Here is a 13,161-nt window from a genome sequence, read left to right on the forward strand (position 1 = left end):
GCACGCACGACCGCGACCTGCTAGTGTGAAGTGAGCGTCTCAGTTTTTACCTTCTGCCTTCACATTTCTCCTGTGCTGGTAGTTGTGGTGCACAGTATGGGGTTTCATTCTGAAAAGTCAAAAATGGGGAGGGGGGAAGAAAAAAGGCCTTTTAGAGTTCATCTTTTTTAACTGATTGTTGCTATGCCGTTTAAGGGGTAAAGATGACTTAGCCTTCAGACTCAAGGATTGGTTTGTACAAAAAAGTAGTTTCAGGCAGAGAAATAATTGTAAAGCACAACTTGAATAGAAGTGTTTATGACATTGAAGTCTGGGCAGTACGATGCAGGTGGTGTGTTTATTTATTTGTTTTTCTCATAATGCTAGAAGCCCCCATCAAACAGTTCACTTTGTGCTTGAGAAGCAGAAAATGAGACTGTCACCTATGAAAGTTACTCTGACCAACTTAATTTCCCTATGTAAACTGGGTGAGGCCTTCAGTGCGGAATTAAAATGAGCTTTAGAAGTTATTTCAATTTTAAAGCTCCAGCTGTTCCGAGATCTCTGAGGAGTGCTGGATGCCTCGCTCCAGAAGTGGTGGCACTTAGAAGCTGCTTAAATAGGAGAGCCCTTATGCAGGACATGCCTTAGATGGACTATAACTGCCACTGAAGATACGAAAAACCCACTGGGATCCAATCTGTGAAGAGTTTTCCAGCCCAGCCGAAGTACTTGAACGTGAAAATGTCCCTGCTCTGCTCTGGGCTAAGTTCAGAAATTTTTCATGTAGAATAAAAGCAAAATCATAAGAACAGCTGCTGGAGATGAAAACAAAAATGAAGATACAGTCCCAGAGAGTTGTCCTGGCTTCAGTGGTTTCCATTGCTGAGTTAATGCAACACATGGTTGTAACACATGTTCCACCACATCCTAAAATGGGTGACTTAATTACTACCAGGGTCCTTGATGCCAGGTTGGAGCCCTTCTTCTATTCCTCACTTCTGCAACAATAGATATTCATAAGTGAATACAGGATCAAACCTCCACTATAGAAACTGCTGCAGTGACTCAGGTTATATTAGGACAGTACTAAAGTCCGTAGGGGTTACGAGAGAAACACAAAGCCTCAGGGGTTCACTAAGCAGTCTCTGAAAATCAGATGGAGAATTTTTGTAATAAAAGTGTTATATGATATTTATGCTTGTTGTCTCTACCTGCCATAATCCAGTCCACTAGCAATCTTTTCTCAAGCTATGTTTATGGACTTTGAAAATGAGTCATCTTTTGGTTTATGTAGGATTAAGAAATTTTCCCCTGCCTCCCCGTAATCCAGATAAATAATATCCACTCTCTCTCTCCTGCCTACTCAGAGCTGCCAAGCACATTTATCTTGCCTAATCTTCTTTTCCAGGATCCATGCTGACTACCCCTTAAGCAATTACATATATCTAAATGTTCTATGTGCATAATTACTCTCCATGTATTTTCTGCTGCTGGGATCAGATTTACAAGCCTGCAGTGTTCTCAATCTTCTTCTAGTCATTCTGCTTCTATTAGATGCTCACTAGTGCCTAATGCCATGCTTTGTCCTTTAACAAATTACCACTAAAACATACACTTTTTGAAGAGAAAGTCAAAATGGCCACTGCTAAGACTCAAGAAGGGAAACTTTCTAAGCTGTGTGTCTCTACTCGCCCAGCCTAGAGGCTTTTCCGTTCATACAGCCCTGACAATTCTGAAAAGCCAAGTTGAAAGTGCCTTTCTTAACGCTTCCCTGGTCAGGGAGAAGGAGGAGGGGCTGCTCGTGGGGCAGGGGAGCAGGCCGAGCTCCTCATCGCTGGCCACAGCCCCTCCACACCTGACAGGGAGCACGGGCGGTGGCGTAACCGCAGTCAGCCCTGGGGGCAAAGGCCCAGGAGGTTTCCCCTCAGCTCTTCCCCACGGAGCCTCTCCCGCAGCCCGATCCCTGAGTGTGCTGTGGTGTGTCAGGGCTGACCCTGCACTGCAGCCAAACCCGGCCAGGGCCAGGGGAAAGGGGCTGCAAGGCCAGTGGCACCCTCAGGGCCCTGACATCTGCCTGCAGTATGCCCTGATGATCTAAATCTGTATCTCCAAGCCTATCACTCCACTATTAAATACATTCCCTTGCATTTTTTCTATCTGTTCAGTATTTGTTCTGCTTCCTATATTGTCTCTAGTAGTTATTGCCCTACTCCTGGCCTTCTGCATTATATCTCTCTTTTCCCTACTGGAAGTCCTCTTCAAAAATCAAACAAAAAAGAGGCCAATCATGACCTGAGATCTGAAACTAAAATAGAAATAAAAGAAACTCTGAATACAGAGGGTAATATTTTGCCAAACTTCCATGCAGCTCCATGTGTATTAATCCAGAGAGAGAAGAAGACAAGAGTCCTTTGCTCTGTACTGTGAGGGGCCCAGAGCCAGCGTTGCCTGAGTTCCCCTCCTTTTGTCTGCACTTCTTGTTTCTAACTTGCTCTCTTCCCTTCCTATGAATTAGTTTAACATTGACCTCCAGAAGTGAAGCCTCTAGATCTGTGGGATATGCAGGCACTTAGCAGGAAGGCACCCATGGTCACAGTTTGGTGAATCGAGTTTCTAGAGGCTGAAGAAGCTGTACTTTTCTCCTGATAGAATAAACTAGAACAGTTCTCAGCAGGAGGGAGGAGGACATTGTACAAAGCTCCCCACTTAATTGCAATGAGTAGGTAACAAAGAGAGGGGAATTTCAAAACTACACATAGAGGTTCAAATAAGTGTTATGCATCCAGTTGACATTGACTGGATACATAATATTCCTTTTGAGCTTTTAAAAGTCAGGTTGAAATGAACAGTACTCTTACAAAGTACACAGGCTGTGTATAAACTGAGAGAAGCACTGCCTGCTGCAGAATAGTTAAAGACTTAGTGTGTATGATAGGTATTTGCATGTTCCACCATATGCCTGGCTCCCAAACAGCCTTGAAATGTCTTTGTAAGAGAAAATTGCATGACGTGTTGAACATTGCTTACATCTCAGTATGACAAAATATCTCTGTAATGCAGAGGTTTGCTCTTACAGTGTTGTTATTTACATCTTGTTTGCATGAAAAGATAAGATGAATATTACGCATTTTAATATTTTAGTTATTGAGTTAAGTATATCTTCATTTATGCTAATGTATTTAACTTGTTTTCAGATAGAGGATTTTGTTTACGGGTACTGGTTATCTTGTACTTTCTCTGTGTCTCTTTATGCCTTTTTTCTTCTTAGTATCTGTTGCCTTTGTGTATCACTGTCATCAGTATACACAGTTGCATTTACATTGGAGCTAGCTATCCACTAAAGACTTGAAAGGGTCATGCACAGACTTCGTTCCCATTTATTTTTCCTTTAGCTAACTGGAGAAAGTACAGTCCCCCATAGTCTAGAAAGTATGGTGTCTAGGTCCTCAGGGAGAAAATTTGAAGTTACTGCTTCACCTGTGTGAGTCAAGCAGCTCTTCACAATGCCTTTTAGATGTTCACACACCTGGGAAAGGACAAAAAATACCTGCTGCTGTCACCCACTGGGCTATGTGTGCCTGTATTGCCTGTTCTTGCAAGGAACAGTTAAACTATTGCAAGACTGTTGATTTATGATTTAGATATTAATTATTTTGAGAAAATATACAGAACATCACACAGAGGAACATGTGTTGCTTTCATTTGGATCCTTCTCCTTTTCTCAAACTCTTCCTTTTCTGCTGTCTTCCTGTGGAAACTGAACTTGGGCAAAATAAAGCCCCCTCGTATACAAGGGTATGTTCATCTTCAGTTCTTCAGGCCTACACCCATCTTTTGAAGCTCCACTGTTGCGAAGCATATGCTGCTCAAAATATTTCTCTTCCCACTCCTGCTAGAACACCGAAATACATAATTCGTCTTGACCCTGTGCCTTGTCAGCTTTTAATGCTTTTAATTGCCTGTCTGCTCCAGCATAATCATAAAACCTTTTAACATCTCACTTACTCCAGTTTCCAGAATTTGACCTTCTTCAGCCTTTCTCATGAATAATGGGCCAAATAAATTCACTTACACTATTGGCAGTGCCAGCAACATTCCTCTTCATTTTTTCTTGCTGTGTTTCTCCCTGGCTGTTTGCTTCTTATAAATATGAAATACTGTTTCACTTATTTCTACATTTTCTTAATTCTCTTAACCTTTTTCTGTCATAGGATTATAGGATAATTCAAGTTAGAAGAGACCACAGGAGGTCTCTAATCTGACCTCCTGGTCTAAGCAGGGTCAGCCAGTTCTAAGGTAAAGACAGGCAGCTTTATTCCATCTGATCTTGAAAATCTCCAAGGATAGAGACTGCACAGCCTCTCTGGGCAGCCTGTTCCAGCATCTGACTGTCCTCATGGTGTGAAAGGCTTTCCTTATGTCTAGTCTGAACCACTCATGTTTCAGTTTATGTCCATTGTCTCCTGTTCAGCAGCTCTTTAACAGCTCCCTGTCTGCCAGGACCCCAGGGCCTTTCCTGCAGAGCTGCTCCCCAGCCTGGATCAGCTACAAAGGGCTCTTCCTTCCCAAGTACAGCACTTGGCATTTGTCCTTGATGAATTTCATAAGGTCGCTGTTGTCCATTCCTGCAGCCTGGTTAGATCCGTCTGAATGGCAGCCTTGCCCTTGGGCATACCAACTGCTCCTCACAATTTGGTGCCATCTGCAGACTTGTTGAGCGTGCACTCCATCACCTCCCCCAGGTCATAGATTCATCCCATTTGTTTCTTCCAGCTGTTACAGAGAAGGACACACAGTAGAAATGGTGCAGTTGGCATTGTCCTTCCAATATTTGCCTCAGGGCTGGTGTTTGCCTCCGAGATGAGTTCTTCAGGGTTATTGTTGAAGTAATTGAACTTATATGGGATATTTGTGCTACCTCTTTATATCTCCTGAGTCAACAGAACTAAGTGTCTAGGACTGTATACAAATCCAAGCTTCTTTTTTATTGAATCTTTGACTCCTATTAAGCCTTTTTTCCATACCTTATTTGCCCATCCATGATTCAGGACTTTCAGAACTACTGTCCTGATTTTCCTATATTCTAATGACTCAGAATTTGCAAACCACTTACTATTAGATGATGATCAGTAATTCTGAATATTAGACCATTCACTTGTTGAGGTAAAAATAAAAATACACTGGTTGAATCAACCAGCAAGAACAGAACCTAGTATTTGAAATTGTAAAGTATGGGGCTCTTTTGGAAACTTCCCACACAGGCAGCAGCAACAAGCACAAGCTGTGCATCAAACATATCAAGCAAATAAAGTATATTTATATAAAATGAGGATCAGAAACTCCAAGCAATTAAAATTCCTACTGATGACTAAAAAGATTCCTGTGCTGATGGAGGGAGGAAGAGGGTGGCAGGAGGTGAGAAAATGTTTTTATGTACATCCAGAGGTTAAAAGTACATCAGCCCTGAAGGTTCAAAAGAAGCTTTTCCTGGATCTATGGGCCAAATGTGTCTTTCCTGTCTCTGGCAGCAGGACAACTCGAAGGACTAAGAGCCCGTTGCCACAACTGCTATGCACGTAAGCTGTTCCCTTAGCCCGAATGGTAGAGGCATATGCATCGGTACAAGAGGACCTTTTCCTATAAAATGTTTCTCTAATTTCTGCCCTACTACTACTAACTGTGTGAGCAATTAGCTTTCCCAGATTTCTTTAAAGTAAAATCTTCAAGGCGTTTAGCCCCTCCTTTGCCTTCTATCAACCCAACAATCCCATACAATGCAGTGCAAGGCCTAGCTGCACATATTATTACTAGTGCAGAATTGTCACTAGGGCTGAGGTAGGAGCATTTGGGGATCTGATCAGGTCCATCCCCCTGTGATTGCACTCACTGTTATCACTACCAGTTCCTAGACTGCAATAGAAAGATTTGGAACTTAACTGCTCCACTCTTTGGTACCAATATGAATTACAGTAACCCCAAGAGAGTACTATCAAAACTTAAAAATACATGTAAGGGGACACTCTGTATCCTTATTGACCTCTCATCAAGATACTCCCAAGCATTAATGCTTTGAAGTTTTATGCCTATGCTTAAACGTAAACATGGTAAGGAACCCTACTGAAATCAGTGGAACATTAAGCACAGACAGAAATCTTTTCTGTAATAGTTTTCTTAATGTAATTCCTAATCCCTGCTGTCTACACACTTTTTCCATAACTATTAAGGACAATTTTTCATGCTGGCAAATGCCCTATAACATTACACTGCAGTCATTATTCTGGAAGCTAGTGTCACAAAACAGCCAATCCTCCTCGAGAGCCCTTTCTCAGGTTATAAAGAAGCCAGTTCAGACAGAAGTCTCATTTCTCTAAGGTTTTAATTAAATACAAATTCAGGCAAATAAGAGTTATAAAGTAAACAAACAACACTGCAAAGCCACAAGTTCCCTGAGCTCAAAGTTACAATTCAAGGTCCCTCAAGACAGTGCTAAGCTTACCATTCAATTTATCTCTGAACTCCAAAATCTCATCAAAAACAGTGTATATTGTAGGAGGCTATATATTTCTGTCTTATTATACAGTTCATCTAAGCTCCTGTTACACTGTAATCCCTAGATGCTCAAGCATTTTTATATGTGAGCGACTGGCTGTAAAGTTAACACATTAAACCAACAGCTTAAATAAAAATGTGCCACTTAAAAAGAATATCCAGTTTTGATTTAGTTATAGAGTATGTGGGAACAGAATGGTTAAAAACTTGGATAATTTATGTCATTAGTAAGTCGGTGTAAATCAACCTCATGTAAATGAGGTCAGAAATCACTGATATAATTTGAAATTAAGTTATCTGACAGGTATGTACAGGTCTGTCAGTTCACTAATGTGTTTTCTCTTTTCATTTGGGAAGTAAATTAGATTTAAATTTGGATTGTCCATTTTGGCATGTTATTGCAGCCAATAATCAAAGAGAGAAAAATTCTAAAGCAAAATGAAACACTGTTTTGAAACTTTGGTTCCTGCCCCCGTCCCCAACATACACAGAGAACGCCTCAATCCTCATGGCCCTGCAGCTCCTAGCCCCATCACCACTCCATGCACAGCAGCACGCGTGTGGGCGCCCACTTCTGCTGTCACACCCCACTGACTGCTTGTCCTGCTTTTTGCTGGCTCTGACAGATGCCGCACAGGCACAGGTCACCGTGGAGCTCCTGCAGGTACCTCCTGAAGGTACGTTAGGGTGCTTTGGAGCAGGAGTTAGCCTGCTGCTGTCATGCTCTCCACATGCAGCATACTTTCGGAGCCTCCTGAAGAGCTGTGCAGTCCCTCTGAAGCACATACTGGGAGGGGGGAAATCCTCCTTAAGGGTATTCCTTGTGATATTAACCACTGAAAAATTGGTTTCTGTTTCAACTGTCCTAATTCAGATACTCATATTCACCACTGTAGCAGAAAAGACTCGACTGCAATAATTTCAGATACATGCTTATATGTGTGCGATGTTGTTAGAAGTGGGTGGTGTCAGGCAACGCTGAGTGAATTATTTCAGCCATTTCTTAAGAGCTTGAGCACACAGAAGAACAACTTCATTCATAGGAATTATTTTTTAATGAAGTTTTTCTGTGAATCTGTGTTAGAACTGAACTAACACGTTACACAAATACTGAAGCAAAGAAAGCCTGGGTGGCAAGATGACTGGATTTTATGAAGTAATGTGCTCACTGTATTACACAGAATTTGAAATGTTCTCTGAGTGGTATCCTTCTCATTATAAAATACACACATGAAACTCCCCAACCCCACTGCTCCAATTGTAGTCCTCAGGTTTCACACCAGCCTTTTAAATGCATTTTGTCAAAGGCCCATAATGGGTATGGGAGGGGAAAGCTACTCACAGGGTTGCGTCCTAAGCCGGTTGTAACTTGACAACTCGGTGTAGTCAGTTTGAGCAGACTGCAGAACAACTGTGGCCTAGCAGAGTGATCCGGGTATCAGAATGTCATCTACTATGAATCTCTATGAATCTCAGAGTACAAAAGCAGAGTGGATATGTAGGGCTATGATACCAGTTTTATTTTTCTTTCAGCATTTAACAAAGAAAATATTAAATTTTGGAATTTAAGACAATCCAGCAGTCCAGAATCCAGCAGGTTCGGTTCACACTGAAACTTTTTTTTATATTTGTTTGCAAATTAGGAATTTGTCTATTAGCAAAGTGGAAATTTAGAATGCAAGGAGGCAGTTTAAACCTTTTTGAAAAAAAAACCAAACAACTGGCAACAACCTGTTCTATAAATCTCATGGGCATGAAAGTCCTGCTGTGCACAAAAGCCCTTGGAGATTACATCACTGGTACTTCTGCTACAGAGCTTCTACTGGAAAGCAAAGACTTCTTACACCTCAGTGCTTCCCAAAACAGCCAAGACATTTCTGCAAATGACTCACTCCTGTAAAATGTCAGGTTTCTATTGAACTCACAGGAGCCCATCTTTCTGGGATATTGGTAGTAGATATTGCTTCATGGCTTCAAGACCACTGGTCTAATAGAAGCCTCTGCCTTTCCGTGATGGCTTTTTAGTTTATCAGTGGTGAGAAGAGAAGCATGCCATGTTTGGAACTGATCCATACTTTAGTTACTTACAGCAAACTTTTAACAGCAAAATGGAGTCAAGTGGAGAGAATGACAGCTTTGTGAAGGTTACAGTGACAACCTTTTTGCAGTGCCTCAGCCCAGCAATAAACCAGAAAGTACTGATTTTAAAAACCGTTCTGTCATTGTTTGAAGAACAACATGAAACTCTTCTCTGTGCATAGATATTAACAGATATACTGCTATGAAGCCATGCTAATAAATTTAGCTTCAGAAGGTAGAGAAAGGGTACAACACTAAGTCAACAAGTTACATTTCTCTTGAAATGGAGTAAGTAGGTTGTATTCATTTTTTCAAATTCCAGTATTTTATTTCCCGAGAACAATAGTGGAGACCTAGAAAAGAACAGAAACATTTATAAAATGCTAACTTCAACTTTGTTTTACTTTCATTTTGTTTAGGGACAAATCTGTATGGCCTTTATCTCAGCTTTATGTAGAAATAAATCAGAGGAGACTAGATGATATAAGAAACTTAATTTCATTCATGAAAATCTGTCCTTTGGGTTTAGAAGGCCTGGAAGATAAAAGGTGAAGTGCATCTTTGCAGTCTAAACAGAAAATAAGACTTGAAAACCAGCAACTTTTCTTTCTTTATCCCCTTAGCTGACAGAGAGCAACGAATGAATGAATATAAACATCAAATAACCCTAGAATGAGGATTCAAGCAGGGCTGACTGTATTGCCACACTTTCACAATCGCTAAGCTGGCAGAAATTGGCACTGCTTCTGTAAAAACGAGCCATTCTTTCCTCTGCACACAAAGATTGTGTCTCATGCAATCACAACAAATTTGACCCTGGGTCTTGTTGACCAACACAAATACCTACAGAGCCATGGAGCCAGAAACACAAAGCCAGAGAAGAAAAGGAAAGAGTATGACTGATTTTTTTCAACAGCAATATAGTTTAAAAGTGATTGGAAAATTACAGTACTAGTTCCACTGTCTCTTGCAGTGTCTATAGTGCTCTCTTCGATACCTGTAACCAAAGCAGGGAAATGTCATGAAAGGTGGCTGTCTAGTAATCAAGTGTCTCGGAGACTACCTTCTCCAGGGCAACTAACTTCTACTACGCTTCATGGTGGAGGGATGCTGCGGATGCAGACCCCTCTGATGAGATATAACTGAATAGTAGTCTTTTCTTCACAGAAGTGACGGAGTTAACTAATTTTTCGTTTCCTACTGGAACCCCTGAAACAGCAATTACTTATTCTTGACTTGGTATAAAAAAAAGATAATAGGAACTGTTGTTTCTGTAATTTGGTTTAAATATTTATGTCAAAGATGATACACCGTTACTGATTTTGTAACTGTTATATGTAAAAGCTATGATTTTCACCTTTTAAGCATTAAGAACAATTTTTTCTTGTCAGGAAAACTATGTAGCTAACAGACATGACATTTAAGAACATACTTTCCTTTCACCTTGTAATCTGTCACAGCCTTCAGATTATGGTAGTAAAATAAAGAAATGATAGCCAGATGGAGTTTGGTATTTATTTTTTATAGACTACATACGGAGCAAAATGGAAAATACATTGCTAGTTAAATATAGATTGCTAAATTTTATAATTAACATAGTGAAATAAAGCGCTCGTTTATCGAACAGGATCCAGATTTTAACACACATTTATACAAAATGATCGAATACCTCAGCCTGGGACTTCCCACACATTTAATTATGACAGCTTGATGTTCATGATCACTTTGCCAGAATTTAGGCAGAATTACCCCAAAACTCCTGGTTAAAAGACCTAACGTAGTAAAGCTTCAATCTAGGTTACTTTTGAGCCATGCTGTGAAAGTTCATGAATGAAAGGAGCTACCCATTTAATCCAGTTATAGTCAGTGTGACTTACTTCAAAACCTTTTAGGTTGATTTTCCTTAGTCTTCAAAATAAATTTTGAATTGTCAAAAATGCACCTAAGATTTTTTAAAAGCACTAGTAACAAGACCCTTGGACTGTAGTCTAGCTGGGAATATAGTTTTTATTGAACATAGCCTTTGAATATATCTAAGCAACTTTTTGTGGAAGGGATGCAGCAGGAGGTGGGAAAACTTGTATCGCCTTAACATTTGATTTTTTCTGTATCTTTGGTCATCCAAATATTCTAGTGTGCAACTAAGACAATCACATTTTTTTGATACCTCTCTTGTGATCTTTGTATCTTCCAGTCACACTGTCATCCTTTGAAACTTACTCCAGAGTTACCACACTTTACCGTAACTAGTTCCAGACCCTTCTTTTTCAAATGGATATATTCTCCCTCTTTTTGAGTGGAAAAATCAAGTATTGGGCTGGATAACAACATATACAAGGTGCAACACATACATAGATTAAATCCTATTGCCAAGACCTTAGTAGGAATGTTGTCTGGAATGCTGCTTAGGAAGCAAGAGTTCTCCAAACCACCCCTTCCTGTTTGAACAGCTGTAGATTTTGCTGAACGGAAAAATGATTCTGCAAATATAGAACTTAAGAAAATAAGAAGTCTGTATGTTTTGTTTTGACCTGGGATGTTCAATGTACCCTAGGATGAAATGTAAAGATTAATCCAATTTATGAGTTGGCAAGCTTGAACCACTCTGTATTTAAGAATCAAAACCACTTAGAAACTTGGATAGTTAACTTTTGTATTTCGGTGCTTAAAAAAACAAGAACCACCAAAAAAACTAGAAACACATTTTCAGGATACAAGTTCCCAAATTCTGCTCCCATAGAAAATTTGGTTTTTTAGTTGCAAGACTATCCAGCAGCCCTGCGAGATAAGTGAAGTAGGTATTTGTCTGCCCACGTCACCTCCAGTAATTGCAGCAGTCCTAAAAGACCACTGACTGCTGAACAAAGCAGGGTATGCAGAGGGGTAAATTATACACTTTTATTTTGCAGTTCATTGTTTAGAGCACTAAGACTGGGACTCACTCACTTGCTTAGTGTGAGAAAAATTCAAAATTGCAATTCCCTCCTCCCAGTAAAATGCCCAACTCGTCCCAATTACGTGCTTTGGGAGAGAAGTCGTCCTTTTTCTTTCCTGGTCAAACCGCTCCATTTACAGTAACAGATGCAGGGCCAATTAACTTATACCAGTTAAAGGGAATGGATACTTGGAGCACTTTCATGTAGGTGGAAGAGACTTTTGCATCATCGTAAAAAAAAAAAAAAAAAAAAAAACCCCTTGCATTTAAAAAAAAAAAAAAAAGATCCACAGATTTTTTTTTGTGTATCTAGCAATAAGCAATTTGAGAACAGTTTAATAAAAATCAGCAACAAATCCAGAATGGCATATACTGCCTTCCAAATATTAATGTATTTTCACACATTTTTAAAATGGAGATGAAGTTAAAAGAGAAACCACTTAAAGAATTATTTAGCTACTTGATTTTAATAAAATACTGTCACTTCTGATTATGTATACCAAGGACAAAAAACATACCACACAATGAAATAGCAAGTTTACTGTCCACCTCAGTGTTCCTTAAATTTTTTCTTCTTGTGCCTTTTATCCTCATCTCCAATTTTTCTTATCAGTTTTAAATTTACTGTGATTTTTTTTTAAAAAAAAATCGTGTCAAATTTAATAAAAACTTAGCTGCCCACAAGTGGAAGGGATGCACTCACAATCTTCCTGATCAAGCACTGAGGCCCAGGATGTTTCAGGCTTGTGTTTTCAAACCCTTCTCTATCTTTTTTTTGTGTGTACATTTTTCACATCCCCAAAGCAGAGAAACACTGATCCAACCTCATCTAACTCTGGAAATAGTTCATCAAATTGAAGGGCTGGGGGGAAATCCCTGAAAGGGCACACAGATTTCAAGAACTGCAAGTATTTGTGATTCAGATAAACAAATCCTGATGGTAAAGAAAGAATCAACAACTGTTTCTCATGCTGGCAATATATATTTATTGTCATTTTGGAGATAGGTTACCATGTGTATATCAGGACTTCAGACTGAAAACAAATTGGGATCGTGAACTCTTAGCATATGCCAGTTGGAAATTAAATGACTGAATGTAAAGCTGACCTTTAGAAGATCTTCAGTTGGTGTGTGTGTGTGTGTCCCTTTTGCTTTTTTAATTAAAACCTGAACATCTTCCCCTCCCCCTTCCTTTCAACCTCAGAAAAATAAATGCTCATCCAAATGCAGTTTTTCCTAGTTTCACTAATCATCTGCCGGCAATCTTGGAACATTTATATTGTTGATTCTACAACTTCAGAAGGAAGTTAACGTTTACAAACCATGTTTTTCCTCCACTTCACTTGGCTACTGAGTCCAACTTTAAGGACCAGACTTAAGCAGATTAAAAATCTGTTCATACTAGACTATTGTGGTTACATTACTATGGTGCAAACCTTCAACATAGGCGCTTTGCTGTCCCAAAACAAGCTACATCAGTGCAAGATCTGACAGTCTGTGCAAAAGAAGCCACAGTGCTACAAATTCCTGAAATACCTTTCTTCTGCATCTCACATGTATTGACTAACAAACATCCTCCTCCCACTAATTTGGCCAATATGAAATACCGCCCCCCC

Source organism: Cariama cristata, unplaced genomic scaffold, assembly GCF_000690535.1.
Source record: "Cariama cristata isolate BGI_N322 unplaced genomic scaffold, ASM69053v1 scaffold16278, whole genome shotgun sequence".
Classification (NCBI taxonomy): Eukaryota; Metazoa; Chordata; class Aves; order Cariamiformes; family Cariamidae; genus Cariama; species Cariama cristata.